The sequence below is a fragment of the Ambystoma mexicanum genome, chromosome 7p (genome assembly GCF_040938575.1).
Source record: "Ambystoma mexicanum isolate Mex_15411 chromosome 7p, UKY_AmexF1_1, whole genome shotgun sequence".
Taxonomy (NCBI): Eukaryota; Metazoa; Chordata; class Amphibia; order Caudata; family Ambystomatidae; genus Ambystoma; species Ambystoma mexicanum.
In genome coordinates, this window is record NC_090939.1 from 201,531,956 (window position 1) to 201,549,931 (window position 17,976).

A 17,976-nucleotide genomic window follows, 5' to 3' on the forward strand; every position below is an offset into this window, starting at 1 on the left:
ACTTTCACACACTGTCTTTTGCTAATAATTTACTATGTGTTTTTTCATCCGATCTTCAACTGTGTTAGGCACTGTCACCAAGCCTACCTCGGCATTCTATGACTCTAGGTTAGGATCCTAGCCCTGCACTCCTCCTCTAAAGCAACTCTGGAGCCATTGTTAGACCACCAGCTCGTGCACATGCAGCGTGCATTTTGTTAACCATACCAGCACGCACTGTCTCACGTTGCAGTAAGCATAAGACTGCATTATTTCATCCCGGAGGATTTTAGTCCTTCAGTACCAGTGATTTTAACACGGACCACACTGCTTCACCTGTGCGTCACCATTCACACCTTGTGTGCAACCTTGCATTTTGCACAGGGCTGCATAAACCGCTGCACATCTCAAGTTACGATCTGTGCACCAAAAAGGATGTACTATACCTGGAGCCACACCAACCTGTGGAGCCACGTCACTACACTTATCTCCATAGAAACTCCACGGCCCACCGAAACTACTCACCATGTTTCACATGGATTTATCTAGTAGACCTCTTCACTCTACGGGCACTCATGGACTACCACCACGGCAAATGGGGGGGCACAGACCCCGGACAGGATTCCATCACCACCACCGAATCCACCACAAATAGACCACTTTGTAGATAATTTTTCATGATCCTCCCTTGTTTTTCCTCTCAGATATGGGACCCACCCTAGCCTGTTCCAGTTTTGTGGGACCCTGAGAGACGTCGGCCTTCAGGAAACTTCGGCCCACTCTTAAATGCAACTTCGCACTAGCAATCCAGCAACTCCTTGAGGATTGTCCACAGCATCCCACTGCTATTGCAGCAGCAGGTAAACTGTGTTTTTGATACACCACGCGATGTATCACTACGGCACCACTCGGCCAGTATTAAGTACCATCATGAATCAGTCAATTATTCTCTGAGATCCTTACAGCTTCTTCTATCTTACAGATTCTACGGACAGCACCGCAATTGGTGTCCCTCCTGACGAAGGCCAGCACATAGACAGGCTTCAATCAACCCCTATTTTGGCCGAAACACACCTGTGTCCATCCCTGTGACACAACTGTACCCTCCCCCTCGTGTATGTTTTGTAAAGACTGTTGTGTACACTTTGTGTGAACTATGCCTTGCAGCATTTTAAGTCTCAGGCGCACTTTCCTTGCACAATAGGTCTTTCCTACCTCATCTATCTTGGGAATGGGCCTTGTTGTGGAGTCTTGACCTCAATACCTCTGAGGTCGACACTTACCTGTGTTACCACCATTCACAATCATCCGTGTCCGTTTGTTTTCTCAAACGTTCGTGCTTATCGAAAGTACTCTAAAGTAAATTGTCAAATCACCAAAAATGTTCTGTGTCATTGTGAAATAAACATACATACACAGAACCACTTCATTGCTTATAGGATCTTTCATCCTGATTATCGTTTTCGTACTTATACATGTACCCACCTGGATAAATCAGGACTCCGCCAGGTGCCCTATTTTTTCTACTTGGAAAATCTGTATTCTATGTCAAGGCTCAGATTATGCTCGTTTAAAGCTTACTTACCACCAATGACGCTACTTGTTCTACCGGTCTAAAATAAAAATTCTTAAACGTTTCCTTATTAGGCCAGTCTGACGCCTTCAAAATATCTTCTAGGCGGGCTCCTGCCATAAAGGCCGACAACGCCATAGCACCCCTTATGGAATGTGATCCGAACTGACCTACATCTATGCCTGCCTCTGCCATACACCACCTTACCCATCTAGACAAGGTGGCTGATGCTACCGCTTTAAAAGGCTTCCTAATAGCTATCAACAATTGATATTCCCCCTTGGGTCTCACCATTATCGCCCTGTCCTCGTACACTTTCAAGCACCTAACCGGACATAATTTAGGCTTTCCCGGAAAAGCCATATACTCAACTGATTTAATGTTTGTCTTCGTTCTCTTCTCTATATAGAATACTACTCCTGAAGGTGAAAAGGATTTCCTATTTACCTCTAAAGCCTTCACATCAGACAAAGTAGTTAACTTAGCCCACAGCGCTTTCCTAGAAAGATACTCATTGTCTGGCCAAGTCTCAAACATCCTTAATACCTCACTCACATCCCGCAAACGAGAATATCTAGGTGTGGGTGGTCTCATGCATCTGACCCCTTTCAGAAGCCTACATACTAGGGGGTGCTCACCTGCTGGTCTACCCTCAATGTACACATGACCTGCTGATATCGCCGATCTAGAATTGTTAATGGTCCTGTAAGCTTTTGCCTGAGCCGCCTGTGCCGCCAAAAAATTCACTATGTGTACTACATCTGTTCGTATGGGATCAACCTTTCTCTCCATACACCAATTACTCCATCTACTCCATGCCACTCTGTAGGCCTTCCCGGTAGCTGGGGCCCATGACTCACTAATAAACTCCTGAGCTGTCCCCGAAAGTCCTGGCTTGGACCAATTCTTCCTGAAATCGCCCATGCTATCAGGTTCAAGTTCCCTGACCGTACCAATGGGTGAGTTTCTCCTGATGGATTTAACGATATGTCCTCTCTGAGTGGTAGCAGAATTGGAGCCTCGTAAGACTACTCCAGAAGGTCCAGAAACCAAGCCTGACCTCTCCAGTCTGGTGTCACTAGAATCACTGTAGCTTCTTGTCGCCTGACCTGCGCCATTGTGCGCGCTACCATGGCGAATGGAGGGAAAGCATATTCTTTTGCTGGTCCCCAAACCTGGAGAAATGCATCTGTCGCTGCCGCTTCTGGATCGGGTCTCCAGCTGTAAAACCTGGAGATCTTCCTGTTCAATCTCGACGCGAACAGATCTGTCTGACATGGACCTCTCTGATGCATAATACTGAGTTGTCCAGTTGCCAATCACTGGAGTCCCTCAAGTATCTCGAATTCCAGTCTGCTACCAGATTGAGATCTCCTGGCAGGTGTTCCGTTCTCACACTGACTCCCTTCTAGAGGCATATCTGCCAAAACTCTTTGGCCATCTCTGATCTCATTCCGCCTAGTCGATTTATATATCTGACTGCCGAAACATTGTCCATCTTTAAAAGAATGGCACCTTTCACTCAGATTCCAACACTGGACTGCGAAGGATTCCGCCAGAAGCTCCAGGCAATTGATGTGTAGACCCAACTCCTTGCTCGACCATCTCCCCCCTGTCAATTGGTCTCCACATCTGGCACCCCATCACCACCGACTGGCATCCGACTCTATCACCAGGTCCGGGGATGAGCCAAATATCGCCCTGCCATTCCATGCCTCCATGTGGTAATACCACCATTCCAGTTCCAACTTCGCCTCCTGAGACATAACCACCTTCTGTTTGTAAGATAGACCTCTCCTGAGATGATCTATCTTCAGCCTCTGCAACGCTCTGCAGTGCAGAGGTCCTGGAAATATCGCCTGAATTGATGATGACAGACGACCTACCAAACTCGCTATCTCCCTCAATGAAATTTCCTGTTTTGCCACCATACACTTTATCTCCTTCTTTATGGAATTCACCTTCTCTAACGGGAGTTTGAGAGAACCCTGAGTTGGCTCTAAGATGAAGCCTAGGAATTCCATTTCCTTCACTGGCTCTATTTCCGACTTCTCCTAGTTTATCAAAAACCCCAGTTGTTGCTGTCATGTCTTCGGCTCGTACCTCCGGCCATGTCCCGTCACCCAGTCACGGGACCACTCTCTCTCCCTCACCTCTCTCCCGGGACTCGCGCAGGCAACCCAGTCTGGCTCGCGCGCTGGCAAAACAATCGCCATACTCCTTTCAGTCGCGCTTACGGCCATTTCTCCCTTGGCAGTTGCCATGGAGATTAGGCAGCCGCTCGAGCGGTAACACACGCGCTCGTACCGTTGTGGCCCGGTCACGTGACTTGTCTATACGGTCATGTGCCCCGGGTTCACGGTCACGTGGCTCCATTCAATGTCACGTGACCAGGAAGTAAAACGGTATTTAAGCTGTTCAGTACCTGTACTCCACGCTTCACAGCTGATTTCCTTGGAGACCCTGTCTGGCCGACTTACTCGTGTTACTTACCCGGCTTCCTTGAAACCTCGTTCTTGCTTTTGGACTTCTTGTGGATCACGTTTGGCTGCGACGACACCGGCTCCTCTGTTCATCACGGCTTCTGACCTCGGACTGAATCACGGACTCCCTCTGGATCTTGCTCTTTGTTCTTCCATTTTTCGGACGGCTCTTCCTGGCTTCAGACCCTTCTTTTGCTCAACGGATTCCTCTTGGATTTCCCAGATCGCCTCGCTGCACGGTGGGTCACGCCTCCCAAGTGGTGGTTGTCATCTAATCGATTGGGACCCTTTACTCCACTACAACCCTCTCCAGGTGGAGACTGGCGAATGACAATTGGTCCTATCCCTGAAGGTGGGTCCCTTGCCTGCGTGAGTCCTGGAACCATCCTCCCTTGCAGGTTCAACGTCCTTTTTCACCAAGTCCCCGGTAAGACTCCGATTGTTCTCTGTTTGTAATACATGTAGTGCCCTGCCTGCTTGGATTGTAATCATTGCCTTCTTTCACAGCTGCCTTGGGGTTCCTAGTACTTCGGTTCCGGCTTCGGATCTTCTCCACCTGTGGCCTCAAGGGTTGCACAGGGAGTGATAAGTGATTCTCCCTGTGTGGCACTTGGGGACGGAGGTCTCCTATATCTTCACGACTATCAACGCACAACAGTTGCAACAAAACTGTAGTTATCTGAACCTGCTCTACCAGAATCTCCCTGTCCTGACACATCAGGCAGATATCGTCCAGACAAATAATCATCCTGATCCTCTGTTCTGTCAGGTATCTTACTACTGGTTTCAACAGCTTGGTGAAGCACCATGGAGCTGACGCCAGACCAAATGGAAGACATTTGAACTCCCACTTCTCCCCTTTCCATAAGAACTGTAATAGCCTCCTCTGATCCCTTTGAATCGGAATCGTTAGATATACATCTCTGAGATCTATCCTTGCCAACCAATCTCCTCTCTGAATGACATCTCTTAAAAGATGAATCCCTTCCATTTTGAAGTGTCTGGACACTAGAAAATAATTCAGTCCTTTTAGATGTATCACTGGTCTTACCTTGTTTTTCCCTTTCACTAAAAACTGGTTGCTTATGAAACCTCCCAGACCTTCTGAGGCTGGGCCTATTGCGTTCTTTACCTTGAGTAACTCTACCTCTCAGTCCAATAGCTCCTCGTCCTGTTTGCTGAACCTTATCTGCCTTGGCAGCGTTACTTGAGACGGTTCTTGCCAAAATTCCAACTGAAAACCTTGCACAGTCTGTCTCACCCACGCATCTGAGGATAACTCCTCCGATTGTTCTACATGTAACTCCACTCTCCCTCCTACTGGAGGGATACTCACATCCACCTTTTCTACTGCTTTTATTTTTCTCACCTGAATTATTCTGGTGCTGTTGTCTATTGTTACTTCTCCAACCTCTAGCCCTGCATCTTCCCCTGGAAGGGAAGAAAGGGTTCGACCGGCGGTCCTCTTGCTTCCAGCTGGATCTGTCACTATAGGACCTTCTATAATGGCCGCGGCTGGACGAGCAGCCCTTTCCTCCTCCAGCCCTCTCAAATAACTTTCTCCGAAAACGTTCTTCAATGAAGATTGCGCCCTGTCCATGGACACATATGTGCTGGCAAACTTTGCCATATCCTTGATAAACAGGTCTCCAAACAGCTTGCCCTTCGCTGCAGTCGCCTGTTCTGATGCCGCCAGCTCACCTAGCCTGGTGTCCAATTTCATTAAAATGGACCTCTTCCTCTCTGGCCAGCGCTGAGTTGGCATTTCCCAACAGGCATAGGGCCCTCTGCGCCCAACCAGCCACAATGTCCGGATCCATGGGTTCCTTTTTAGCTTTGGCTTCCTCAGCCAGTTGCCAGATTTTTGTAATCGGTCCCAACATGTCCATTAGTTTATCCTGACAGGACCTCCAGGACCTTGAATGCCTCTCTTCACGTCCCCTGCCATATCTGCCCAGGAACGTGATTATCCTGTCGTCAATATCTGGGGTCTCGACCACCCTGTCCAGAATCCTCGGCCTCGGGCATTCCGCTTTTAGCTTGCTTCTTGCTTGCTTGCTCAACAGTGCCCTCAATCATTTCCTGATATATTCTGCAATCTTTTCCAGAGGATCCCACTCATTGGACCTCGGATGCACCAGATCCTCCGGATCGTACTCATCTTTCTGTGGGTCCTCCTCTTCCCTCCTGCCTTTCTTGCTTTTGGGCTGCCATTCGTCCTCATCTGGGGAGGTCTGACTCTCTGATGTACTGTCTATCTCTGATTTCGAACTGCTTCTGCAGTAATCCTCATCAGATTCGCTCGAACATGTGACATGTCTCTCACGAGACCTCGCCTTTCTTTTCCCCGCTTTGGATCTGCGAGGAGAACCCGGGGGGTCTGGGCGCTACAGTTCCTGCGGGTCTTTTTCTTACTTCCCCCTTTTTTCCTGTGCGCCTTGTCCTGTGACAAAGCCGCCAGGTCCTGTAATATGCCCCTTTCCCTATGGGGCCTCTCGGCACTATCCAGTCTTTTAATTGCTTCGCTCATGCGTAAGCCGCTCACATGAAGACCTTCTGATCCCGCTGAGTAATCACTCATCTTGCTCAAAGTGCTGTGTAACATATCTATATATGTGCAGTTTACCTGGGCTGCCCCGTCAATTATATATATATTTGTAGCTAGGCGAGTCTCAGACGATGCCAGCAGTTTGTCTTGGGTCTGTGCCCGTCAAAAGAGAGTAAAATCAATATTTTTCCCAGGTCTTACCTCCCCAGGAAGGCAGATTAAGAGGGGTTTACACTAGTTTACTTGGGACTGGGCCCGTCACGCAATCAACAGTACAGCTGTGGCTTTGTAGCCTGCAACGCTGCTTTTCAGCCACCAGGTGGTGCTTGTGGTCCAATATGCCAAGATATTTGTCTCTTTCTCTCTGCCAAGCGTATAGCGGATCAATCACTTGAAAACAACTCTCTCTGTTCCTTACACACGTCTAACCTCCTTCTTTCACGAAGATCACAACGGCGCCAGAACCGCAAGTCCCGTCGTGCCGTTGCGAAACTTCCGTTCTACAATGCCTCCTGCTGAGGCAAGTCAAGATGCCGGAATCCGTGATCCCGTTGCGTCTAAATGCGGATATGCTCTGCCTGTACGCTAAGCGCCGCTCTATAAGCGCCTTTAGCCGCGCGCGCGCTCCAAAATAGTATTAAAGACTCTCAATAAACATTCTAACATTTATAAACACTTCATGACAGAATCGTAAAACCAAAAGTACTTATCTCAGCTTCTCGAGCAGCAAAGAAAGAGGAAGGACTATGGTTGCAGCAAGTGTTATACAGGATGTGAGGAGTAATAATTGGACAGAGAAATCATGTGATTTTAGGAATTTATGAAAAATGGACTACAAATTCACTGGTTTTGTTGGGAATTGTAGTTTTTTGTGTTATTGTTTTTCATAATTGTTTTTGCTGAAATTGCTGCTCGAGTAGTAAAGAGTAGTTCAGAGCATGATCTGAGCCGCCAAGTCTTGACATAGAATCCCTCAATTCACAATACATTCCAGCCTGGCCCTGAAAAATATTTTTTAATGCTCCTATTCCCAAATATGCCAGTAGTACCACTGCAAAAATCGTTCAAGATTGTGCCCACTAAATAGGCCAGCATATTTATGGCATTTGGACTATTGCAATGGAATTTATCTCGGCCAACCTGAGTTCTTAGTTCAACGGATGAAGATTTTACAGAACTCTGCAGCAGGTTTAGCCTTGGGAGTACACCGGTTGGCACACTCATCTTCTACTTCAACAACTCCACTGGCTTCCTGTGAAAAGTTGTATCAATTTTAAGATTTTGTGCATTACACACCGTGCTGTTCATCAATCAGGCGTGTCCTTTCTTCAGTCAAAGCTGACTCAGAACACTCCCCCACAATCTTTATGATTTTCTTCAAAGCTTTTATTGAAGATTCTGAGGTTCCGCAGGCTGCGTGCGGGAGGTCATTCCTTTTCTGTTCTTGCCCCTACTTTGTGGAATTCTCTTCCTCTTCAGCTTTGAGAAATTGCTGACCATCTTAGTTTTCGCAAAGCTCCCAAGACTAATTTGTTCTAGCTGGTTTTGGCTCTGTTTGCTGGCCCATCAGTTTTTGCTTTTAGCGCCTAGATGCCTGCGGGTGATAGTTCTGCGCTTTACAATACAAATACATACATACATGGCGTCTTGTCAAGGACATATTCCTGATTAATCGTCCACAATATATGGCAGTATGGCCCTCCAAAACAGTTTGTAATGCTCCTGCACCTAAATATGCTAATATTGCCATGGTTAAACACTTTGAGTGCACTCACAATATATGCCAGAATGTGAATACGAATTACATGTTAAGTATGGCCCTTTAAAGCACGTTTGAATGCTGCCTGTCCCCAGATATAACAGTGTTGTCATGCAAAACACTTAGTCAGCATATGAACAATGCATGCCACTTTCACTGTAATAACATTTTCATGAGGGGGGCGTGGCCTGGAGTTCATGGCGCACAGAGGCTGAATCGCCGAGCTCCGGCCGAGGCGCCGTTTCTAGATCCTGTTGCCGCCCTAATATATACACTCGGAGACGAAAAAGCAACTCCGAGGACGGAGGAAGCGGTCCCCGACAAGGCAGAGCTGTTCCGCCGCGAAAACGGACCAACAGGACGCGAGGGACCGCATTCGAACCGGTCCCCCCCTGCCCGTCCTCGACTGCATCCAAGATGGTGGATCGCCGATAATTGCAGCCTTCTTAAGGAGGCGAAGCCAACCGCTGCGGCTCCCGCGGGCGCTCCTCCCGGAGCTTACAGGAACACACTGAGCCCCGGTCTTCCACAAGAATACCGGTGAGACACGCCCCGGCGCCCCTCACCGCACCGAGGACAGCTGCGGGGTTCCTGCCCCGAGCGGGATTGGGGTCGGCGCGGACCGCGAGCCGCCTGGAGCGGAGGGAGCGGCTCGTGAGGCCCGGAATCACCCATCCAGATCTCCTTCCCATCGCGGCCCGGAGGCCCGCAACGAGCTTGGAGACGCCAAGCACACTTGCACGGATACCCGGGGGCTCGAGCCTGCGACCAGAGAGAGGAGCGGCTTGGAGGCAGCGAGGCGGCGGGCTCCTGATTACCCGACCTCACTGAAGCGGAGGCGGACAGTTCAGGTGAGGAGCTGGAGGGAATTACCCATTGCGCCCACCATATGCGTTTGGGGTGACACATCCAGTAGAGGCGAATGGCCTCGCCCCAGTAACTGTCCACCGGACATAAATGTACAACAGACCCTCGAAGACCAAGCACACGCAATTGGGCCCGGGGCACAAGAAATTAACTTCTAACCCCTCTGTGTTGACGGCCATAATTCTGCCCCAACGTAAAAAGACTGGTACACCCGCCCAGTCCTGAACTTCACCTCACAAATTATACGCCTTGCCTCTGCAGCACGTCGAACAACTCACGACTTGAAGATGGCTGCCAGGAACAAAGGGAAACCAGCTACCATGGACTCGTATGTTTCCACTAAATCCAAAACCCCTACGCATACTCGCCCTCCCACCCAGGAACCGGCACAGGCAAGAGAGGGTGAAACAGCTGACAACCATACCCAAGTAATGGAGGCTATAGCTTCGCTAAGAACACACATAGACACTAAAATGGAGGAATTCAGATCCAACATCCAACTCATACGCCAAGATGCCAGAAACTTGTCTGAGAGGGTGAAAAACGCTGAGACAACCATTTGTGAAACGACTGAAGACACCGTAGCCCTGAAAGCCAAAGTCATAGACCTAGAGAGGAAGGTGGCGGCACTAGAGACAAGATCTGAGGAAGCCGAGGGTCGGGCCAGAAGGGGAAACATCAGAATACTGGGAGTGCCTGAGGGAAGCGAAGGCCCGAATCCAACGGCCTACACTGAGTCTCTGATACTACAGGAGATAGGCGCAGAGAAGCTAACCCAAGGATTCTCAGTCGAAAGGGCACATAGGTCCCTCCAAAAGAGGCCCCCACCTGGTTCGCACCCCCGCCCCATAATTGCCAAAATACTCAACTTTCAAGACAGAGAGACCATCCTGAGGTATTCCAGAGAGGAAGGTCCAATAGAACGGGGTAACTCCAAAATCGCTATCTACCCTGATTATACCCAGAAAGTTCAGAGGGAAAGAAACTCATTTGTACCAGTGAAAGCAAGACTAAGACAGCTAAACTTGAAATACATGCTCCTCTACCCCTCGAGATTGAAGGTCATCTTCAAGGGACGGGCGATATTTCTGGAAAATCCAACAGCCGCCAATATGTGGCTAGAAGATAACAACCTCGCAGAAGGGACAGACGCTCCCCAGACCGCATGAGACACGACCCCATGGAAGGACACGTCAACCACAAGTGGCCGGACCACGGAAGGTAATCCAGCTAACAGTCAGCTACACAGAAACGGCCCTCATTCGGCCTCGCCGCCAGACACCAGACCTATCCCCCGCAAACAACCTAGGTCGGGCCAACCACCCGCCTAACCTACCTCACGCCCGATACCCGGATGGGTCTAGACGGCTTGAGAGCGCCTGAGCACCACAATGACGATGCAGTCGCTGGGCGCACCAGTTTGAGTTCTGTTAATTGTTCTGTTAGTTACACAGTCTACATATCACGGACGCCGAAAAAAGGCAAGAAGGATGTATGCTACTACTCAGAGGGCGTGGAACTGGACTACCTTCGCCTGCTGTATCATAACTCACGACTAGGATTGACCCAGACTCCCGTCGAGGAGTGGCCTGCCGGGCCTGAAGCACTGCTCCGATGGAGTCACATCTTAAAGTAATGACGTGGAATGTGATGGGGATGAGTTCATACCTGAGGCGGAATCGAATACAGTCCTACCTCAGCAGGAAGAACATATCGATTGCAATGTTGCAAGAGACACATCTCACGGAGGAAGCCATGTCTAAACTAGCGGACAAATGGGCTGGGACCGGGAGAGGATCACCTTACTCCAAATACTCGAGGGGAGTGTTCACCTGGGTGAACCCGAATGTACCCTTCCAATTACAAGGATTCGAATCTGACAAGGAAGGAAGGTACGTGATAGTGTGGGGCACTATTGAACAGACTCCAATTTGCTTAGTCAATTCGTACTTCCCGCAACATGGAATACCTTCGCACCTCAAGGCAATATGCTCACGGATGACACACCATCGAAACAAGACCTTCATATGGGGAGGGGACTTCAATTGCGTCATTGATGGTTCTAAAGACAGGTCTACACCACCCCCCCACCCAAGAAACCCCGCTACGTCTGCTTTGACAGACGCGCTGGAACACCTTGACTTGGTTGACATATGGAGGGAACAGCATCCCGAAGAAAGGAACTACTCCTACTATTCGGCCCCACACAAGGTCTACACAAGAATCGACCACTTGTTTGTCGACAGAGAACAAGCTTCACTGGTTGAAACCACAATGTACTTGGGAAGATAAATCTCTGACCATTCCCCACTGGTCATGCATTGGCAAGTCAAGAGGCCTAGACCTCCAATCCCCATGTGGAGAATGCCCACGGCGACCCTCGCCGACCCTGTTTTTAAAGAGGACCTCGCCGAAAAACTTGAGGAATATATTGACATTAACAAAGGCTCAGTATCTACCTGGAGCACACTATGGGAGGCCATGAAGGTAGTAGTCAGAGGAGAAATAATATCCAAAGCTGGGGGCACTCGTAGGCAACTGAGGGCTGAGCTCGAAGCACAGGAAGAGGAGATCTTCCGACTGGAATCCACCTCATCCACTACACCAGAAGTTGAAGGGAGACTGAAGGAAGCCCGCGAGAAATGCCAATCTTCCTGGGATAGACTGGAGAAGTTTGATTTTGCAACATACACCGCTAGATCCCACAGGGAGTCCGACAAACCCGGAAGACTGCTGGCTTGGTTGTGCAAGCGAGAACGCCCCAAACACCTCCCAATGGAGATACTCGATGAAAAAGGGATACGGCACAGGACACAACTGGGTATTAATGAAGCGTTTGCCAAATTCTACTCCACGTTATACTCCCATGACACACAAATATCCAGGGAGGATATTAGAGACACACTAGAAGAGATAGGCCTCCCTAGAATATCCAGCGAACAAAGAGAAGCATTAGAATTGGAAATCACGGCTGAAGATGTGACAGCAGCAATCAGATCACTGGCCACCAGTAAGGTCCCAGGAAGCGACGGCCTTCCGCCCGAATTCTACAAAACGTATGAAACCACTCTCACCCCGATTCTCCACGGGGTCTATCAGGAGGCTTATGAAAATGGGGTCCTACCTAACACAATGAAAGAGACGATAATAATTCCCATGCTTAAACCGAACAAACCACCCAACGATTGTGACTCCTATCGCCCTTTGGCCATGTTAAATTACGACAGCAAGATTCTTACCACCATACTGGCCTGCAGACTTGCTAGGGTGGTTGGGTCCCTAATACACGAAGATCAGAATGGCTTTGTTCCAGGACGCAACACCACGGCCAACCTGAGACGACTCCAGCATGTCATGGCCGAAACCTGTGAGAGCGAAGAGGACCTAGCGATTTTATCGCTCGACGCCATTAAGGCCTTTGATTCCATCTACTGGGAGTGGCTTATCGAGGTACTGAGAGGGTTTGGGTTTGGCGAAGGCTTCATCAGATGGATCACAGTGCTTTATAATTCTCCCATAGCAAGAGTAAAGACCGGTGGAATGGTGTCAGAACCCTGGAAAATACAGAGGGGCACCAGACAAGGGTGCCCACTGTCGCCCATGCTATACATATTGGGCCTGGAGCCGATTGCCATATACTTTAGGAAACAGTTTTTTGATGCAGGCATCACGGTAGGCAACGAACACAATATAATATCACTGTACGCGGATGATGTGCTACTATACTTGAAGGATCCCCAAGCCAACGCACCAATCACACTGGAAGTACTGGACAACTTCGCAAAATACTCTGGGATCAAATTCAGGAGACTGAAATCCTCAGCTTTCCCTTTGGCGAGCTTGAGAGGCCTCGACGAGGCAGAACTCCCGAATATAGGGATGAAGTGGCAAATCGACAAGTTCCGTTACTTAGGAATCAATGTGGGCCACACCCCGGAGATCACACACGACTACAATACTGAAGCAGCAATAACCAACCTCCGCAGATCTATGAAATTCTGGTCAAGACTCCCACTTGCGATGGTAGGAAGAGCAGCAATTATCAAGATGATAGTTCTCCCCCGTTTTTTATATTTCTTTGCCAACATATGCCACTACGTCAGACCGCCCTTCTTTAAGAAACTGGAGTCACTCATCAAGGACTTCCTGTGGGGACCTACCAGGCACAAATTGTCTTTAGCTACCCTATACCTACCGCATAAGGAAGGAGGAATACAACTCCCAGACCTCCAGCTGTATTATCTTGCGGCACAGCTCAGCCATGTGACTAAGTGGATCTCAGACGAACCATCGGCTGAGCTGGGACTGATACGACAAGCTTCCTCCAAAGTAGTCCCCAGAGAAATGCTTTGGAACCCCTTACAACAGAAATCCGGTGCCCCCATGATTGTCGAACTTGGAAGGCAGATCTGGTCCAGAACTTGCTACATTAGGCGAGTGAAACATCCCTACTCTCCAGACAACCCCATCCTGGTTGACATATGCAAAACACAAACGGATCTCTCAATAGCCAGGAGATGGGAGGACGTTGGAATTTACACATGGGGAGATATGTTTGAGGATGGCGAGTTCAGGGACTTTGAATCTTTACAGACCAACGAAGGGCTATCAAGTGGCCAATTTCTCTGGTATCATCGCATCAAACTAATCGCTAAGAAAAACTGGAGCAGCTGGCCAGAGGAACCCACCCCGGACCCACTGTTGCAAGAAATGCACGACCTTACAGATGGCTGGAAACCTGTCTCCCGACTATATAAAAGACTCAACGACAAACCTAATCCCAAAAGCTCGGCGCTAAAGGCGAAGTGGGAAGTAGATCTTGAAACTGCACTCACAGACAAAGAATGGGAGAGAGTACTTTTATACCCCAAGAAGGTCTCGAGGAACTCTAGATTTGGTCAGATACAACTAAACGTTCTATACCGGACGTACATGACCCCGCACAGGGTGGCCTCCTTTAACAAACAGGCCTCCTCAGCATGCCCATGGTGTGGGACTGACAAGGCTGATCTCATCCACATGCTCTGCAATGGCGCTGTGGTCCAGAGTACAACAGACCTGCACAGACGCCGGAGTAAGCAGATATGCGTGGACACCCGGAGAATGCCTATTAGGGACTTACCCTAGGCCAAGCAAATACAAACACGTCATAAAGTTGATGGATATCGCATGCATACTGGCGAAGAGAACCATAGCCATGGCATGGAAGACACCAGGAGGGCCGAGACATGAACGCTGGTTGAGAGAATTGGAAAGATGGACCACGGCCGAAACCAGAGCCTGGCAAGATGGAATCATCCCTGGAGGAGACATGACGAGTGGCACCCTTGACTCTTGGAAGGCCCTCCTGCGAGACATACACTTCAGCGCAGATCATAAACCCCCCTGAAGAACTTCATCACTATTACTATACCTGAAGCCAAGCATTGAAACAGAGACGATGTCATCTCGACCATTGTCCCCTTCACTTCCCGAGAAATGGAACTCTTACCGGTAACATACCCATCTGAGCCAGACGATCCTTCCATATGTAGACTGTCGTTGTTTAGTTTTAGAAGTTTTATTTTCGGTAACTTCACACATTTATAATGTACCTAATACAAAAGCTAAAGGAATGCGTTACAAAAATTACCCCACTCTAAGGAGATGCAACTAATAGGAAGAAACGCATTTGGAGACAGTTACTGTTGGTTATTGTTCGGTTACAATGTTCTTAAACCTGTGTTATATGTTATATGTTGGCAACCATGCATATTGATGGTACTATGTTAATTTAAGAAATGCCAATAAAAACATTTTAAAACAAACAAATAACATGTTCATGATGCCTCAGTCCACAATATGAGCCAACACACCATTGAGTAAGCTCCAGACATGCTCCTGTCTTGGCTATCAACCTCTACTCGACCAATCACATACACACACACACACACACACACACACACACAAGATTCTAACATAAACTTACTGATAATGCTTGCAAACGCTAATTCAAACCTTCTTGCACACATACATTACATTACAACGAAAACATACACACACATACACTGTTAAAATAAAAAAAACACAAACTTACCTCAACAGGGTGATCACGTCTTAGGTCTTATTTATTTATTTATTTATTTAGACATTTGTAAAGCACACGTAACCCAGAGGCAACTGGGTGGGTGCTGGTTTATGTAAGAGTGGTGGTTACAGTAGTTAATATTGCAATGGGTTAGCTATAGATTGAGGAATGCCTGGCCTCTGCTCGCCTTTCCTGTAAATGCTTACATAACGGCCTCTGGCAGACCTCTTTGCATTCCTTCCCACAATGAGTAGGCTTCAGGTCCTTCCTGTAGCATGTGCGAAAATAAGTCTTTTTCTGACCTCCTGCCCCTTTCCACAATGAATGTATGAAAAGTAATTATCCGACATCCGCGCTCTTTTCCGCAAAGTATGCATTAACTGTTTTTGTTTGACATTTGCTCTTTCCTGGAATGCATGTGAGAGGGGAATCTTTGTCCAACATCTGTGCACCATCCTGCAAACTGTATATACTGTCTTTGTTCGCCATCTGCGCACTTCCTTTTGGAATGTATGTGAAGCAGCTCATGTTTAACATTTGTGTGTCATTCTTGAAATTTACGTAAAGCCTGCCTTTGTACCATTTGCTGAGAAAGCAGTTAAAGTATTTTGCCAGGAAAATGTAATTAAGTATGAGCATCCTGTTTTGACAAATTATAAGGCTCAATGTTAAGAGTTTGCTATAAAAGGACATGAATTTGTAACCTCAGCAGCTCATTCCAACACCGCATTCCTGACGGTGTGGCACAGTTTCCCCTTTCGCGAAAGCTCTTGTCTTGACTAAATAAATAATTGTTGAACTCACTTACTAGTGTGTTATTTGAAGGAGACCTCTGCCATTGTAATTATAGCCATTTACAAATTGGCGTCCCTGGGTGGGCTCCGCAGTGGTAGCCCTTCGCTTTGAAGCGTACCCCCCATTGAACCCTGTCTTATGTTATGTTATTTTGCTTGCACCACGCCAAAGCCCGTAGGCATCCAGGCGCCGAGGGATGGATATACTGACCAAAGCTACTTGCAGGAGTTCATACTAATTAAAGAGATGCATTTTCAATTGTTTCCGGAACGCAAAAAGATCCTTAGTCTTATGCAGGGATGTCGGTAGCGCATTCCATGCCTTTGCTCCTTGGTTATGAAAGGCCCTGCCGAGCCCACGGGATTGTTTAACTCAGTGTTGTACTAATAAGAAGTCTTCGGCTGACCTAAGATTTATTTTGGGCTGATAGATGCTAACAACATCCTTCAGATAAGCTGGAGCATTCCCAAAAATGCATTTATGGCAGATAGTTTAAACTGGATTCTGGCTTCCACAGGAAGCCAATGTAGTTTTTTCCTAGCTGCCGTAGTAGGTTCTAAACGTTTCATCTGGAAGACGATGCGGATGGCTTTATTCTAGACTTTTTGTAGTTCTGAGCTTATGACGCCGACACCTGAGCCCCACATCTATCGCACCTTTGATGCACAAACAGCGCTGTCCTCATTGATGGACAGGCTCAGGACGGGGGATAGGATGCTGCCCTGCTGGAGGATAAGGAACTTGACAGAGGACGGAGGTCTCCAATGGTGCGGTGAGTTGATTGTATCTGCAGATATTGTATTGGATGATGGTAAACCACATTGGTATCCGTTTTATGGTACGTATTGATTGATTTTGGTAAAGATATATTATTGAAAATGGGTAATTTGTGTGATAGAATTAGTAATGAGAAACCTATGCATGCGCCTGCTGAAGGCACCCCATGTCATCAGATGTTAACTAGTCATGGGCTGGGAGCAATACAGTTTTGTAAAAATTTGGAAGAATATACAAAGAAATCTGTGCAGTACCGTTGACCACAGGCTGGAACTTTTTGTTTGAAAACTTTTGAGCATTTAGAATTGGTAGTATTGAGGAAAAAGGTCCACCCTGCTCTGCATGATGCTGTTTGCCAATGGCGAATAGAAGCCATCAAACATAAAATGACAGAAGAAAAGAAGGATAGGAAGAAACAAAAACGCTCTATAGAACAGAAAGCATGTGAGTTAGACAATCAGGAATTTGAAAAGAAAATAGACATGGAAGATAGAACAACCCTCATAAAATACAGTAAGGTATGCACCCCCTCCTACCAAAAACAGGAAAGGAAACTGCCAGTCCTGACAGTGAGAATGATCAGTATGCAATCAGATTAACACTGAATCTTCTGCGACTGACAATACCTGTTATGTCCCAATCTAAAGTTGGGCCTACTATCCCCTCTGCACCTCCCTCTGCAGTCCCTCCCCCATATACTGCCCATTCTGGTACTATGGACCCAAACAGTACAGAAGAGGTAGAAGGAGGGAATTTTACTAGATATCCTGCCTTTTCACGGGTTGAATTTGCAAATTTAGAAAACAATGCACATGATTTGTTTTACGATCCAGGCGTAGGGGCGTGCAGAAGTTATACACCTGCCAAAAGAAGGAATTCCGACAGTTAATGAAAATGCATAGAGATCTTGTTCATCTGTGGTTGAGAGATGAGGCTAAGTGCCACTGGCCCCAGGGGTTGTATGAAGTCTATCAGAGCCTTAGCACTGAGAAGGATCGGGCAACAAAGGTTATGAAAGACTACAATGACCAAGAAATAGGGGAAGAACGGGAGAAGGAAAGGAGAAAGCATGCCCTTAAGGATGCCAAATGAACTGCTGACAATTTAATTGAAAGAATACTTGGTGAA